The sequence below is a fragment of the Bombina bombina genome, chromosome 7 (assembly GCF_027579735.1).
Source record: "Bombina bombina isolate aBomBom1 chromosome 7, aBomBom1.pri, whole genome shotgun sequence".
NCBI lineage: Eukaryota > Metazoa > Chordata > Amphibia > Anura > Bombinatoridae > Bombina > Bombina bombina.
This window is the reverse complement of record NC_069505.1, coordinates 168,553,123-168,570,071: the sequence shown is the minus strand read 5'-3', so window position 1 is coordinate 168,570,071 and position 16,949 is coordinate 168,553,123. Positions and strand designations below refer to the sequence as shown.

General features: G+C 36.5%; 1 protein-coding gene across 1 annotated transcript in view; it reads right to left on the bottom strand.

Moving 5' to 3' along the window:
* The window catches only part of ELP4 (elongator acetyltransferase complex subunit 4), a 635,326-nt gene that overhangs the window by 37,887 nt on the left and 580,490 nt on the right, over positions 1 to 16,949 (bottom strand). The gene's annotated exons all lie outside the window — the stretch shown is intronic.

The following is a 16,949-nucleotide window of genomic DNA, read 5'->3' as shown; positions in this document are numbered from 1 at the left end:
AAGGAATACTGCTTACCCTTTCCCCGCATGGGAAATATGTCAGCCAAATTCTGATATATCAGGTCTCCTCAGAATGTAAATGACTGCACATACCTTGATACTGCTTGCAGCAAGAAAACGTTCCCCCATACTGAAGATTTCTCCTGTACTTCCTCAGTAAAACTTGAGAGAACAAACATGGATCTTAGTTACTACTGCTAAGATCATCAGACTCAAGGCATGATTCTTCTTCTATGTCATGCCAGAGTAAAAACAGTACTCACCGGTACCATTTAAAATAAAAAATTCTTGATTGAAGAAAAGCTAAACTATCTTTTTATCACCACATAAACTTTACCCTTCCTATTGCTAGCATAGGCAAAGAGAATGACTGGGGGGAGGAGTTAGGGGAGGAGCTATATAGCAGCTCTGCTGTGGTGCTCTTTGCCACTTCCTGTTAGCAGGAGGAATATATCCCACAAGTAAAGGATGAAACCCGTGGACTCGGTATATCTTGTAAAAGAAATATTAAAATTTCACTTTTTATTTTGGAAAAAAGTGGATTGTTATTTTGGTTCAAGAATCTGTGTTTTTTCATAAACTTATGTCTTGAGATACAATTTGTTTTCCTATGCATTCTTAGCTAGGTCTCTTGAATTCAAGATAGATTGTTGCCTGCTGAGCCAATGTCTCTCAGGATGATGCTGTTCAGGCAATGCCACAGGTTTCTCCTCAAACGTCCCAAGCCTCAATGGCGTCACATGCAGTGCCCTGCGGTTCCCCTCAGCCTACTGAAGGTGTTTATTTGCCAGTAGATTTTGCTGCACAGATATGTTCTGCGGTATCTGCAGCATTATCTGCTTTTCCTATGCTAAAGGGAAAAACGCAAGAGGAAAATTAGAGATTCAGATCGTAAGGTTTTTGTTCCACCTGCTGCTACACAGGTTGCCCTTCCCCATAAGTTTGATGAGGAGGATATGTTGGTAGCCTCTGAGGTTGATATCTCAGATTCAGACAGTATAATTCCCTCATCTGATGCTGAAGAAGTAATCTTCAGATTTAATCTTGTACACCTTCGTGTATTGTTAAAGGTGATTTTGGCTACTTTGGACGACTCCGATTCTTCCTGTTGTTGTCAACCCTAGGAAGTCTAGCAAACTTTATAAATTCTATGATGATTCTTCCTCCATGGAAGTGTTTTTAGTTCATGCAACAGAGATTATTTACAGGAATGCAAGAAGCCAGGGATACCTTTCTCTCCCGTCTCCCATCTTTAAAAAGATGCTTCCTGTCACTGTCTCCATTAAAGTTTATGTGCACAGTGCCTTAAGTAGAAGGGGCCATTTCTATTCTGACTAAGAGAACTATGATCCCTATAGAGGATAGCTGCTCCTTTAAGGATCCCTTGGACAAGAGTCTGGATGCTTATTTGTAAATGTTGTATGTTCATCAAGGTTTTTAATGGCAATCTGCAATTTGTATTGCCACTGTAGGAATTGCGGCATCTTATTGATGCGACGCCTTGTCTGAATCTATTTTGGTAGAGACTCCTTTAGAGGAGATGCAAGACAGAATCTAGCCAATTCCTTTAATTCTGATGATACCAGGCAAGTTATTGACTGGGAGCCAAGATTTCTGATTCCACCTCTAAGTCCAAGCTTCTGGCGCTTTCTTACAAGGGTCAGACCTTGTTTGGACCTGGTCTGGCAGAAATAATTTCAGATATTATGGGTGGATTTTTTCTACCACAAGTCCAGTAAAACAGACCTAAAGGACGTCTAAGTAATTTTCGTTCCTTTCGAAACTTCAAGGAAAGTCTTCCTCTCCCTTTTTCCAAGCAGGAACAGTCCAAGTCTTCTTGGAAACCCAATCAGTCTTGGAACAAGGGGAAGCTATTGAAGGGTTTGCCCTCAGTTTGGGATCGGATCAAGTGGGGGGGCAGATTTTCTCTTTTTTATCAGACTTGGATATGAGATGTTCCAGATCCTTGGGCTGTGGACGTAGTATCTCAGGGTTACAAGATAGAATTTTCCTTCCTGGGAGTGATAGTTCCAGTTAAGGAACAGGGCCTACGATTCTATTCAAATTTGTTTGTGGTTCCCAAAAAGAGGGAACCTTTCAATTTTTTCTAGTCCTAAAGTGTCTACAAGTTTCTTAGAGTACTGTCCTTCAAAATAGAAACTATTTGTTCCATTCTTCCTTTGGTCCAAGAGGGTCAGTTCATGTCGACCATAGACCTGAAGGACGTGTATCTGCATGTTCCCATTCTGACGGATCATCTCAAATTCCTGAGATTCACTTTTCTAGACAAACCCTTTCCTTGTGTGGCTCTTCGGTTTGGCCTTGCCCCAGCTCCCATAATTTTCTCAAAGGTTTTGGGGGGCTCTCTTGGCAGTGGTCAGGTCTCAGGGAATTGTAATAGCGTCATACCTGGACAACATATTGGTTCAGGTGCCATCTTTACAACAAGCACTAGAGATCTTGTTGTTTTTTCTACGTCCCCACAGATGGAAAGTGAATATAGAATAGAGTTCCCTTGCTCCAGCTACAAGGGTAGTTTCTTAGGGACCATAATAGATTCTCTAGCTATGAAAATATTTCTGACAGAGGTCAGAAAATCTGTTATTCTTTACTCTTGCCTCTCAATACAAACCTGTACAATCTACTGTTCGGCCATCAGTGTCTCAATGTATAAAGGGAATTGGTCTGATGGTCGCTTCCATGGACATCATTCCCTTTGCTCGTTACCATTTGTGTGCTCTGCAGTTATGCATGCTCAGACAATGGAACAGAGACCATTCGGATCTGTCTCAGAGGATAGCTCTAGATCAGTCGTCAAGAGACTTTCTTCCATGTTGGCTTTCTCAGGACATCTGTCTCAGTGCTCATGCTTCTGGAGACCTTCCTGGGTGATTGTGACCACAGACGCCAGTCTGCTAGGCTGGGGAGCAGTCTGGGACTTGTTAAAGATGCAGGGACTGTGGACTGGGGAGGAGTCTGCTCTTCCCATAAACATCTTGGAGTTGAGAGTGATTTACAATACTCTGGTGGCTTAGCCTCAGGTGTCTTTAGCCCGGTTTTTCAGGTTTCAGTCGGACATCATCACCTCAGTGGCTTACATCAACCACAAGGGAGGAACTCGGAGTTCCTTAGCCATAAAGGAGGTGGCTCAGATTATTCAGTGGGCGGAAGCTCACACGTGTTGTCTATTTGCCATCCACATTCAAGGAGGGGACATCTGGGAAGCGGATTTCCTGAGCAGACAGACATTTCATTCCGGGGAGTGGGCTCTCCATCCGGAGGTGTTCTCCAGGTTAACCCTCAAATGGGGGCTACCGGAGTTGGATCTGATGGTGTCTCGGCAGAATGCCAAGCTTCCAAGGTAAGGTTCAAGGTCAAGAGATCCACAGGCTGCCCTGATAGCTGCTCTGGGGGTTTTCTTGGGATTTCAGTATAGCATTTGTTATTTCTAATACCTTCTCCATGGCCTCGCAGGATCTGGTATACAGACCTAGTGAAAATGTAATCTCTTCCACCTTGGAGGTTGCCTCTGTGGAAGGACCTTCTAACTCAGGGTCCATTCTTTCATTCAAATCTCGTTTCTCTGAAGCTGACTGCTTGGAGATTGAACGTTTAGTTCTGTCTATACATGTTTTTTTCTGAGTCGGTCATTGAGACCATGATCCAGGTTCGCAAGTCTGTTTCTCAAAAGATTTACCATAAGGTATGGCGTAATACCTTTATTGGTGTGAATCTAAGGGCTACTCTTGGAGTAGGGTCAGGATTCCAAGAATTTTCTCTTTTCTCCAGGAAGGTCTGGAGAAAGGGTTGTCAGTCAGTTCTCTGAAAGGTCAGATTTCTGCATTATCTATTTTGTTACACAAGAGTCTGGCGGATGTGCCAGATGTTCAATCTTTTTGTCAGGCCCTGGTTAGAATTAGGCCTGTGTTTTAACCTGTTGCTCATCCTTGGAGCCTTAACCTTGTTTCATAGATGTTGAGTTGTTATCTTGGAAGGTTTTGTTTTTATTGCTATCTGCTCGAAGAGTTTCAGAGCTCTCGGCTTTGCAGCGTGATTCGTCTTGCCTTATTTTTTATGTAGATAAGGCGGTTCTGCTTATTAAGTTGTGATTTCTCCCTAAAGTGGTTTTGGATAGAAATCTTAATCAGGATATTGTTTTTCATTCACTCTGTCACAATCCTTCTCATAAGGAACGTCTGTTGCACAATTTGGATGTTGTGTTTTCTCTAAAATTCTTCTTACAGGCGATTTAGGATTTTCGCCAGTCTTCTGCCCTGTTTGTTTGTTTGTTTTCTCAGAAAAGCGTAAGGGCCAGAAAGCTACTGCCACTTCTCTTTCTCCTGAGAGAATTACAGATGAAGCTTCTGTGGAACAGATTTGCAAGGCTGCAACTTGGTCCTCTCTGTATATTTTTTCCAAATTTTATAAATTTAATATTTTTGCCTCGGCTGAAGTTTCTTTTGGGAGAAAGGTTCTTCAAGCGGTGGTGCCTTCTGTTTAGGTCTGCCTGTCTTGTTCTCCCCCTCCCTAGTCATCTGTGTCCTCTAGCTTGGGTATTGGTTCCCAATAGTAATTGATGACATTGTGGACTCTCCATATCTTAGGAAAGAAAACAGAATTTATGCTTACCTGATAAATTTCTTTCCGGATATGGAGAGTCCATGACCCCGCCCTTAATTTAAGACACTTATTTTTGACTAAACCTCAGGCACCTCTACACTTTTGTGTTATTCCTTCATTCCATTTTCCTTTCGGTCGAATGACTGGAAATTATGGGTAGGGGAGTGATATTTAACAGCTTTGCTGTGGTGCTCTTTGCCTCCTCCTGCTGGCCAGGAGTGATATTTCCACTAGTAATTGATGATGTTGTGGACTCTCCATATCCGGAAATAAATTTATCAGGTAAGAATAAATTCTGTTTTTCCTCAGCAGACTAAGAATTTTTACAAAATAACTTTAGTTTGCATAAATGTTATCATATAGGAAGAAAACGTTATATGGAATGTAAAACAAATATACATGTTTGTGTCATTTTGTATGGTGTAGATAGTAAAATAGCAACAAGGGAGCCATTATTTACTAAATACTTACATTAGCATTAGTTCAACTTCTACAAACACCAAGAAGTAAGATTTATATCTATATTCTCCAATAGCAATTGATATTGGAAACTCAGAAGATAAAATTGAATACTTTGGCACTATACACCATCTTGCAACTTATACAGAAAATGTGTAGGTATTAAATAGCTAACCACAAAAATATTGGATAAACAATTACACGCAGTTTTTTTGACAATTTATGCATTATGCAAACCCTGTCCAATCTCAGTTAGCATAGCAAAAAATATTTAAAACATTAAAATATTTAAATAATTTCCATGATAATCATCTGCAAGTGGGCAGACACAAGACAAGACATTTGAAAGAGACAGCCTGTTTCTCTCAAATAAGGGGTCTCAACTTTGTGTTTTGTGGGGGCAATATGGGGATACCATACCTCTATTTTAAAGCCCTGAGCACCATAAAAAGTACAAATTAGAAAGATGATTGACATTTGTATGGCAATCTGCTGCTACCTAAAGAGGTATGAGACCCCCCCATTTGATTGTGTGGAATGCTGTCTTTAGGGGATACACCATACAGTAAATACATTAGCTGGTGATTGCCATTTTTATGCCAATCTCACAATTAATGACAGTGGTATGAGAGCCCACAATAGAAAGAGAGGGTTTCCCTCCTAAATTGAGGGGAGGGAGTTCTAAATGTGCCTCCTCCCTCTCATCAAACACTGTTCTAGGGTATACTTTGGAAAGGTGATCACCTTAAAAAATTAGAGGTTGTTGATTGTCGGAGGGAAGTGGGGGGCACCCATGTGGTGTCTTGGGTACTCTAAGCCAGGGCCTAATTTTAAATGACAGTGGCTTTGTGGTGCATGGGTTTGCTTATTTCATATTATTATAAATATGAAATAAGCAAAAAATAGTTTGTGTTTTATATATATATATATATACATACAGTATATATATATATATATATATATATATAAACATTTATATCATATATCATAGGTATAGCCAAAAGTTTCTTCTAGATATTGAAAGATATTGAACAAAATTGTTGAGCCCTGCTTTAAATATTTACAAGGCAAGGTATAAGCGGTACTAGCATATATAATTACCAACCTTTCAGAGTAACTTTAAATTATTTGATTTCACCCACTAACTTAAGACCACTAAAAAAAATTGAGTCCTAAATTCCATAGTAGAACAATAACCAACTCAGATGTACGTGCAAAAATTAAAACTAAGAAAATCCACAAAAAAAATCAAATACTTTATAGGAAAACAATAACAAAAAAAGATAACTAAAATAAAACGCAACCATTCACTAAATAAATCATAAAAAGATAAAGCTAATACACAACCAAAAAGCGTTTTGACCTAATCAACTTAAAATTGCTTTGTGAGGAAAAACACTTCCCCCCCTCGCCTTTGTGCCAACGGTAAAATTGTAAAATGAGGTCACAAGTTGTTCCCTACCCATTACCATAACAGAGTATTTCCAAAACCATAAACAGTTTTTCATGTTGGTGAATAAAAACAGATTTTGCTGGGAAACTGTCCCTGAATCTTATAATTATCCTCTTCATACTCTCAATTCAGTCTCAGTGTTTTGCCGAGGAATGGGATGGAAGCCAGTGTGAGTCGTCAGGAGGATTATGCTTATATGATTCGCTCATCAGGAGGTCGAGCAGCCTGCAATTACCAAAAAGCGGTCCTTTTGATTTAAAGGAAAAGTTTCAGAAATGGACTAAATACACATGATTAGTAATTTGTAGCAGTAGATCAGGGGTTCCCCTCTACCAGAAGTGTTTGTTGAAAAAAATAATAAAACCGGCACCTGTGGGGACTTTTAGTATTTAATTTTTTTCTCTTGATTCAATAGACGTTGTATAAAACCGATCACAGTACTGGGAGGACCCGGGCAGGCTCTGTAATCACCTTCAGAAAATTTATCTGTATATTCTATTGTGGTGTAGCTCTGAGGAAAATCTATTCAAGCAGCATCTTTTATATGATGCCCTGGATTTTTAAATGAAAATGGGGGTCAAATTCTCTCATTTTCCTTACAAAAGAATGAAAAGAACAACAGGGCAGACTTGATGGCCGCACCAGAAGGTGAATTGAGAAAAAGGACTGTGAGTGAATGCTGGACTCAGATCAATGCCTTATTGTGAGTACTCTCTGAGACAAACGAGGACTGGCTACGATTTAAGCTGTGTAATTAAATTTCACACAATATGAAGCAGCAAATGACATGTAAATTATGAGCGGCCTATTCCCTACTTTCCTTGACAGTGTTAAATAAGGGAGGTACAAGTGAAATCATTAGATTATACTGGACACCACAGACTTCCAGAAGCTTGTATTCTCAAGCACACACAGCTAGTTTGGCAGAAGTGATGTACTCTGAGACTATTTCAAACAGTGTCGGGACAATAAGGAAGCAGACTTTAATTGTGTTTGTGCACCTAGGTAAAAAACAGACATTATCACAATATTGTATCACTCACCAAGACATTAGGTTTACACCTAAGTGTGACATGACTTGATGTACTGTGTTTGTCTCATTGTTATGGAAAAAGAAAACAAAACAAAAAAAAGATGTGCAAACAGTAAAAACTTTACAGAAATCCCAATAAATAAACTGTAAAATCAAGCACACTAAGATAAAAAATACATTTCCAAAACACTTAAAAAAAAAATAAAAAAAAAAAAAATAAATATAAAAAAATTGTATGTTGAAGTAAATTTATGGAGATCAAATTCAATAATTAAATTTATAGTTGAATGGAAAAACCAATTCTACATTCCAGTCACAAAAAATAAACAACATTATTTAATATTGCAAATATTAGTGGTGAGATTCAGTCCTGAAGTTCAAAGGTGATTAAGCGGTTGTACGCGAACACCTTGCATTATGATTCTTTAGCGTTCCACTCCTTAATGAGAACAAATCCTTCTTTCAGTTGAAGCTTTAGTTGAGAGGAAAAAAAAAAAGAGGGGATAGCTTGTTCTCTTTGCAAAGAAGCTCATTAAAAAGGTGGAATGCAGTTAGAGGTTCTGTCCACATGCAGAGTGTTTCTGGTTGAGTAACTATCAGAAGCCTTTAGGATAAGGCTTCTTTTCTCAAGTAGTTGTTTAGCGCCCAGTGCCTCAGAGAAAAGAGACACAACTTGTTAGTCAACAGTCATTTTCAAGGCATAGAAAAGGATTTAGAGTGGAGGGGAGTAAGTTACCATTTTATCTCCTTTGATGTATCATAGATCATTTCATTCTAAATATTTACAGGAGGGTTCGAGTCCAGTGTACTGAAGAAAAAAAAACCTTTTTAACACCAGTCTTAAAGGGGCATTATATCATCACTGCACTGCAAAAGATCTATACACAAAATAAAAGTTTTAAAAGCAATTCAAACTACTGTTTTGTTAACAAAAGGGGTATCATCATCTTCTTTAATGTGTAATTTAGAGACAGATAAAAAGTAGCTTCTGCACGCAGTGTTGTAGGGTTAGAGTTTTTTTTTTAAAGTAATTTCTATGGGTTGGAAGAAAAAAAAAAAGTAAATATTTCTAATAAAAAATTACAGTTTAGCTTAGAAACCATTTATTTGTATGAAAATAAATTTCAAAGCAGTCAATTAATTGTTTTAATAGATATTAGACTTGTGCAAAATGTATTTCATTATTCGGTTTGCAAATGCATAATACAAATTACCCTCGGTTTCCGGCATTTGTATAGTTACTACATTGGATATATTAGAACAGAAGAGCAATTCAAAATATCTTTATTTTTACAGATATTTTGAGTTGCCCATCAGTTTAAATGTTTCCAGAGTTGTAGTGAATCAAATGCGAGATACAGACGGTAATTTCATAATTCGTATCTAAAATAAATAAGAAATACAAAATTGTGCACATCATATATACTATGCACATATAGAAAAACATTATTAAATGTCCCTTTAAACCATTCTTACCATAACTCAGTTGTATGCAGCTAACCTCCTATACCACCTCACTAATGTTTCAGTTATACTCAGTTAAAGGGACATTCTATGTTTGAATAGAAACATATTTGCAATATAAATGTACAGGTAGCCCTCAGTTTACGCCGGGGTTAGGTTCCAGAAGGAATGGTTGTAAATTGAAACCGTTGTAAATTGAAACCCAGTTTATAATGTAAGTCAATTGGAAGTGAGGGAGATAGGTTCCAGGCCCCTCTCAAAATTGTCATAAGTAACACGTAATACATTATTTTTAAAGCTTTGAAATGAATACTTTAAATGCTAGACAGCATTATAAACCTAATAAATAATCACACAACACAGAATATATAATTAAACTAAGTTAAATGAACAAAAAATATTGCTAAACAGCATTATAAACCTAATAAAATAATCACACAACACAGACTTCACTTGCATTTTTCTGCAAACAGTTCTTTCTATGCATTCCAATCTGGACTGAGTTATAGACAGGAAGATCTTGTTCCTTTGAAATCTGCTCGATAGCTCAGGTCTGGTTAAACTGATTAATTTCAGCTTGCTTGGCTTTGCTGCAACACAAGCGGAAAAGCTCCACCTACTGGCTATTTTAATAAATGCACTGCTTCTCAATGCTTTTCAATAGCAGTCACATGACTGGAAAAAAGGTTGTTATTCTGAAACAGTGTAAATTGAACCGTTGTAAAATGAGGGCCACCTGTATTGTCAAAAATGTTTTTAGTAAAAGTTATCACTGTTTTAGTATTAAAATTTTTCTATGCACGTGCATGTGAACCATAGCTAGATATTCTCAGTGTACCAGCATTTTAAATAATGCCGCTTCTCAGATCATAAGTGGGGCTTGTATCATGTCAGCAATTAACAAATTGAGTCATTACCAGATGGTACAAGCACCTTAGGCTCTCTGAGCAAGTGCTGTACTTAAAATGCTGGTGCACGGTGCATACTTAAATACACTTTTGAAACAGCTATAGCTTTTATTAGAATAGTGATTTTTAACTTTTTTACATTAAAAAATCCTGTGGCACACCACCATCCCAAAATTTAAAAAAAAATCACACATTGTAGCCTAATACAGCATATATATATACACATACACACAAACACACACATACTGTATGCATTGTGCTGTTATGCCATGCCTCCTACAAACTACCCCTGCACTGGGAGTAAAAAACAAGCAAAGTTTAAAAAATATGTCACACTGTTGTCAGTCTGCCGTGGCACACCTGAGGGTCTCTCACGGCATACTGGTTGAAAAACACTGTATTAGAAGCATTTTTGCTAATACATGTATATTACAAAATTTCTTCTATTCATTACCGAAATGCACCCATGTGGTTTCCAATTTTGGCTGGAATATCCCTTTAACGCCTTAGTCTGTGAGTGCACAAGCTCACATCAGCTTGGATAAAGGCATATACTCTACCAAGTCATTTACAACAATCAAGGGACAAATATATTTAAAAGGAACACTAAACGTTAATGATTCAGCTAGAGCATGCAATTGTAAGAGACTTTCCAATTACTTATATTATCAAATTGTACCCATCTTTGTACTTGCACAGTTTCTGAGGCACCAGCTACTACTGAGCATGCACAAAATTCACAGTGTATACATATATGAGTCTGTGATTGGCTAATGGCTGTCACATGATAAAGGGAGCTTTATATATGTTGATTATGACATTCAATCATATTTTATGGTCCTTTGAAAGGAATCAGCCACAATGTATATCAAGAACTACACATAGTTATAAAGAAATGGAACAGGTATGGGTGTCCGTAGAAATTAGAAGGTATTGAACTCTTACCACACCTCTTACAGTGACATGTGTCCAATTACACACTGGGGAACCAAACTTTTAGAGCACTTACTTTATCTATGTATTTATATTGTCACAAACTATTACGTTTTAAATAAGTTTGGCTGAGCGTAGGGATTAAACGCTGTGGGGCCTTACTTTTTACAATGTTTTAACACAATATTTTATTATTTATATCTAATATACATGTGCTATATATCTTGATCCAATGCTAGATTTGTATATACCTCCAGAGAGAGTTTTTAACTTAAATGTGTGATTGATCTACTAGTGATTTCAATAAGGATACCAATGCTGGTTATATATATTTATATATATTCTGTCTTTAATATTCATTGTGTATATGGTGTATTTTATATATATTTTATTAAAATTATTATTGATTGGAAGACCTTAACTGCTTTTTTAGCACTACTCCTGTGTGTTTTAGTATTCGATTTTTAACCCTGGGGGAGTCATTGGTATTTTTTGGGAGTTTTAGCTTTTTAGAGGTCTAGGAATCTGCACAATAAGAATTCTTCTGTATCGTTTGCTCAATTAGCTGATAGCTGTCACATGATACAGGGGGCTGGCAAATTGAACTACATTTTGAAATTTGTCAGAAAAAAAATATACTGCTCATTTAAAATTCAAAGTGCTTTTTCTTTTTATATATATATAGATAGATAGTCCTTTAAAAGTAATCAGCCACAATGAATATCAATGTATATGGTATTTGTCCATAGAATTTTTTCCAGGGAAGGGGCCGCCAACATACTGAATTATCCTCCTCTGATGAGGATCTATCTGGTTCAGAAGATCCTACCTCAGATATTGACACTGACAAATCTACTTATCTCTTTAAGATGGAGTATATTCGCTTGTTAAAAGAGGTGTTGATTACTTTGGATATTGAGGAAACTAGTCCTCTTGATACTAGATATAGAGACTGCCATTATCGTCCTTATCTGGCCCCATTATTAGAGCTTCATGTGCTGTATCTAATTACTGTCTTCAAAAGAAGAGATAACAGCTTTTATATTAATAGTGTCCAAATGCTGTTGTTGGTCACAGAGTAATTAAATGCCAGAGGGAACATTTAAAAGAATACAATGATACATTGTTAAAAAGTGAATAATAAGTAAAAGGATCCCTAAAGCACCATGTCCCATGGACGCGTTTCACGCTTTAATCAGTGCTTTATAAAAAATTACTCTGTGACCAACAGCAGCATTTAGAGACTATATAAAATGCGGTGATCTCATCTTTTCAACAAAAATATAAAGTACCCCAAACAAAACAATATCAGTAGAGAATATGTCTAACTAGGATCAAGTAGGAACCTGATGTCGGAGGTAGGCATACCCCCCTCCCCCCCCAGACGCCATTGGCTGAGTCATATATGAGCCTAATAAACCAGGTTCATGCATCTCTGAGAAGTTACAAGGTTGTGGAGAATTTTCTATAGCTGCAATAATGTAATGTTTACATATGAGAAAAATTGAGACTTATTGTTCCACTTAATCTTTATTTTGTACCTATTTTCCAAATAAATTTGTGTTGAGCTTTTTTTTTTTTAAATATAAATTAACAAAACATATATTATAATAACCTAGCAGTATACATGTAGATACAAATCCCACCAATATAGGTATGTTTTATCAAATGTATTATTTTCTTCATTGCTTATCCTGTCATGCACAAATTAGCAGCCAACGCTCAAATTCAAATGAGAAGGGATGGAAAAAAAGAAGGTAAAAAAAGTTACTCTACTCCATAATCTCACCTATTTTTTTCAAATTTTCTCAATCACTGTCGAATCAACTGATATAAAAAGGACCCTGACGAGCCCTACAAGTTAGTTCTAAGGCCACTATATATGATCAAATAAACTGTTATGCATCTTTTTTGATGCACTATGATGTGCTGTTCTTTCAAATGTCTACATAATGTGCCATGTACAATATAAAGGGACGTTAAACTTGAAATTTCATAAAATAAAAGGCAAATAAAACAAAGTTCCTTAATATTGCTATAAAAAAACTTCTGAAAAGCATTCTTGTTCCCCTCCCTAAAGAGAGGCTGAAATAGCTCTGTCTCACTTAAAGGGACAGTATACTGTAAAATAGTTTTTCCCTTAATGTGTTTACAATTGCTTTTTTTACCAACTGCAGAGTAAAAAATGTATGAAAATTAGCTTTTTAAGGCTTATTTGTGTATATTAAAGCTCTGATTTTGTGTTTTGAAGCCACAGCCTAATAAAATGGGTTGAGCTTGTAGGTATAATCCGATCTCATTACTGTATCACATTGTGCACATATACCTGCTTCTTTATCTTATATCTGTCCTTAAAACAATCACCAGTACTTTGAGAGAACAATGGAAAATCAACATTGTATTACCTTATCTCTGCTATATCCGAGTGTAATTTCTTCTGCTGGCTGTGTTTACAAAGCTTATCTATAGCTGGTACGCGCGGCCACAAACTTTCAGAATAGGTGGGGATACCACATGCTAAATTAACAATTTCAAATGCCAATATAAGGGTAAAGGAGCTACTTGTAAACAATTTAATACACCCCAGCAGGAAAAGTGGATCATTGGGAACAAATTAAAGGGGAGAAATTTTTTGAGTAAACTGTCCCTTTAAAGGGACATAAAACTGAAAATGTTTATTTTGTTATCTGCATTCTCTTAGAATACTTTGTTGAAAGGCATACTTAGGTAAGTTCAGTAGCAGCAATGCTCTACTGGGGGGTTCTGATTGGTGGCTACACATACATGCCTCTTGTCATTGTTCACCTAATGTGTGCTCCCAGTAGTGTATTGCTGCTCCAAGAGAATTAAGCAAATTTGATAATAGAAGTAAATTGGATAGTTGTTAAAAATTGTATGTCCTATCTGAATCATGAAAGTAAAACATGGGCGTTTATGTCCCTTTAAAGAGACAGCAAAGTCAAAATAACATTTTCATGATTCAGACAGAGTATGACATTTTAAACTTTCCAATTTAGTTCTATTATCAAATTTACTTTGTTTTTCTGGTATCTTTTGTTGAAGAGAAAACCTAGTTAAACTCAGAAGCAGTAACGCACTACTGGGATTTAACAGAACACACAAGGTGAGCCCATGAGAAAAGACAGATATGTACTACAGCCACCTATAACCAGATAGCTCTCATAACAAGATCTCTCTTCCCATAACATCTCTATTGTACAATGTCACAGTCACCCATCTTGAGACACGTAAGTGGGGACACTTTCTAGTTGAAGCCATGTTAAGGGAATGAGTTAACCCCTTGGATGCCAGATAAGGGATCCAAAACATTAAAGGGGCAGTCTACTCCAAAAATTGTATTGTACAAAAAGATGGATAATACCTTTATTACCCATTCCCTAGTATTGCATAACCAACACGGTTATATTAATACACTTTATACCTCTGTGATTACCTTGTATCTAAGCCTCTGCAGACTGCCCACTATTTCAGTTATTTTTAGCCAATCAATGCTGACTCCTAGGTAAATCCACAGGAGAGAGCACAATGTTATCTATATGGCACACATGAACCTGTGTGGTCTAGCTGTGAAAAACTTTCCAAATGATCTAAGATGAGAAGCGTCTTTCTAGGGCTTAGAATTAGCTAATGAGACTACCTAGGTTTAGTTTTCAACAAAAAATACCAAGAGAACAAAGTAAATTTGATGATAAAAGTAAATGTGAAATTTGGTTAAAATTGGATGCCCTATATGAATTATGAAAGTTTAATTTTGACTAGACTGTCCCTTTAACAGACGCTTGTACCCCAGTTGGCAATGATGCTGTGATGTGCAACTTTGCTGCGGCCAGTTTGTCATTGGTTACCTTGTACTACCTTCAATACACTATTTAAGGTGCTATATTGTTGCAGGCTTGACGTTGCAGTGTTTACAAATTAAAGGGACCGTATACACTCATTTTCATATAACTGCATGTAATAGACACTACTATAAAGAATAAGATGCACAGATACTGATATAAAAATCCAGTATGAAACTGTTTAAAAACTTACTTAGAAGCTGTCAGTTTGGCTCTGTTGAAAAGGTAGTTGGAAAGCCCACTGCAAGTGGCAAATAAGACACTCCCCCCTCCCCCTTCTTTTGCATATGAAAAGACCCTTTACACAGATAGGAGCAAGCTGGAGAAGGTAGCTGACTGTATTCACATAAAACTTTGGGGCTTGGTTAGGAGTCTGAAAATCAGAGCAATGTTATTTAAAAATAAGCAAAACTATACATTTATTTAAAAAAAAAAAACTTTATGGACTTTATAAATAGATCATCTACAAAACATTTATGCAAAGAAAAAATGAGTGTATAATGTCCCTTTAAACACAGTGAACTCCTGTGTTTTAAGATGCAAATTTGATGTCTGTTCCATCATGTTTTAGGTTAGCCGTAGAAGGAACAATGCAATGACGTCTGTAATTTATGCACCAATTCGCAAGTTGATAGGATTGGATTGTCACATATATAACTTTTGAACTGACTTTGATCTACATTGTCTATATTGTGTTACATAAAGGATGCCTTTTTATTGATTAGACAGTGTTAAATACATATCAGGTGTAACATTTTGGAGCTGATTTTGTCTCACTGATCTTTTTGAAAACTTCTAGTATTTTTTTTACTAGTGTTTTTTTTATTACAACAATGAAACTGATTATTTTGTATCCCTTTAAGGCTCAGCTGAAACAGCATCTGTTTGGCTGTATCATCCTAGCTTTCTAAAAATACTGCAGCAGGTAATTGATTCAGAAGCAGAAAAAAAGACAATAGGTTATAATTAAAATGTGCAAAAGCATAACAAATAAATAAAAAAAAATGTAAACAATTTAACACTCTGCAGTACCACTGTATGGAATGGAAGTAACACATTATTAAAAAGTCCCTTTAAAGGGACACTGAAGTCACAAAAAAACTGTTCCAAAATGAAAACAATGTATTAAAACAAAGACCTTTTCAATGTACTATCTGTTCTAAATCATTACAGTTTTGCCGAAAACTTGCTTCAATTTTTTAACTATTTCCAAACCCACTCCGTGGGTACCATTTCCAGTTGTCCAATCCGGGCTGACAACTACTGTTGGAATATGGCGGCACTTAGCCGTGATACGCATGTGCAAGATTGGAGACGTCAATCTCTTGATGTCTTTTCTGGATGTAGGAGACCCGCTTGATCGATGGCAGATCAGAAGAGTTAGCTGCGATGTAAAGGTAAGTTGCGTGCGCTTAGAAAGTCTCTCTAGTATTAATGAGCAATTTTAAAATAATGGCAATAAGAAATTACTAATTTAATATTTAGATAAATTATGAATACTCTTACAATAAGTATTATTTTATCAAGTTGGCTCTATAATTGTTAAGATATAGATCATAAATAAATTAATAGGCATATCATAAACATTTAAAATTTGATAGAATGCCATAAGTGGAATACGATGAAAAGTTACAAGCACAAGTGAAATCCTTGAACTCTTTACAAAAAGGTAAAATATACTTTGCAAGGAGACACACATTTCACTCGTGAATTGTAACTTGAGCATAATAAACAGCAATACAGATAAGACCACCATCTAGTTTCTATAGTCAGTGTTGTTTCACTGACTGATGAGAACCTATCTCATCGATTCTTGAAATAAACACACATGCGTTATTCCCAAAAGTGCTTGCAGGTAGTATTGGCTTCACATGATGAATAGCGCATGCGCAATAAAACCAGCTGTAATGCGCATGTGCGAAACGCCGAAAAAATTATTATAATTGTATGCAAAGAAACGAGCTCTGATAGGAGGAAGCTCAAGCAATCAAGCATTGCACAGCCTATATTAGTGGGTTGTCTTTGATGGCGTAATTATCAAAATTATTAAAACTGTTTTTTACATGATAAAATAATCGTTCAAGATTTGCAGTAAGTGCCTTTTATTACTTTTATATAAATCAATCGTTGGACCAGTAAATACAGTAGATTTGCATAAACAACAAATGAATGATAACAAAACAATGCAATAGCAGTTAGTCTGAACTTCAAATGAGCAG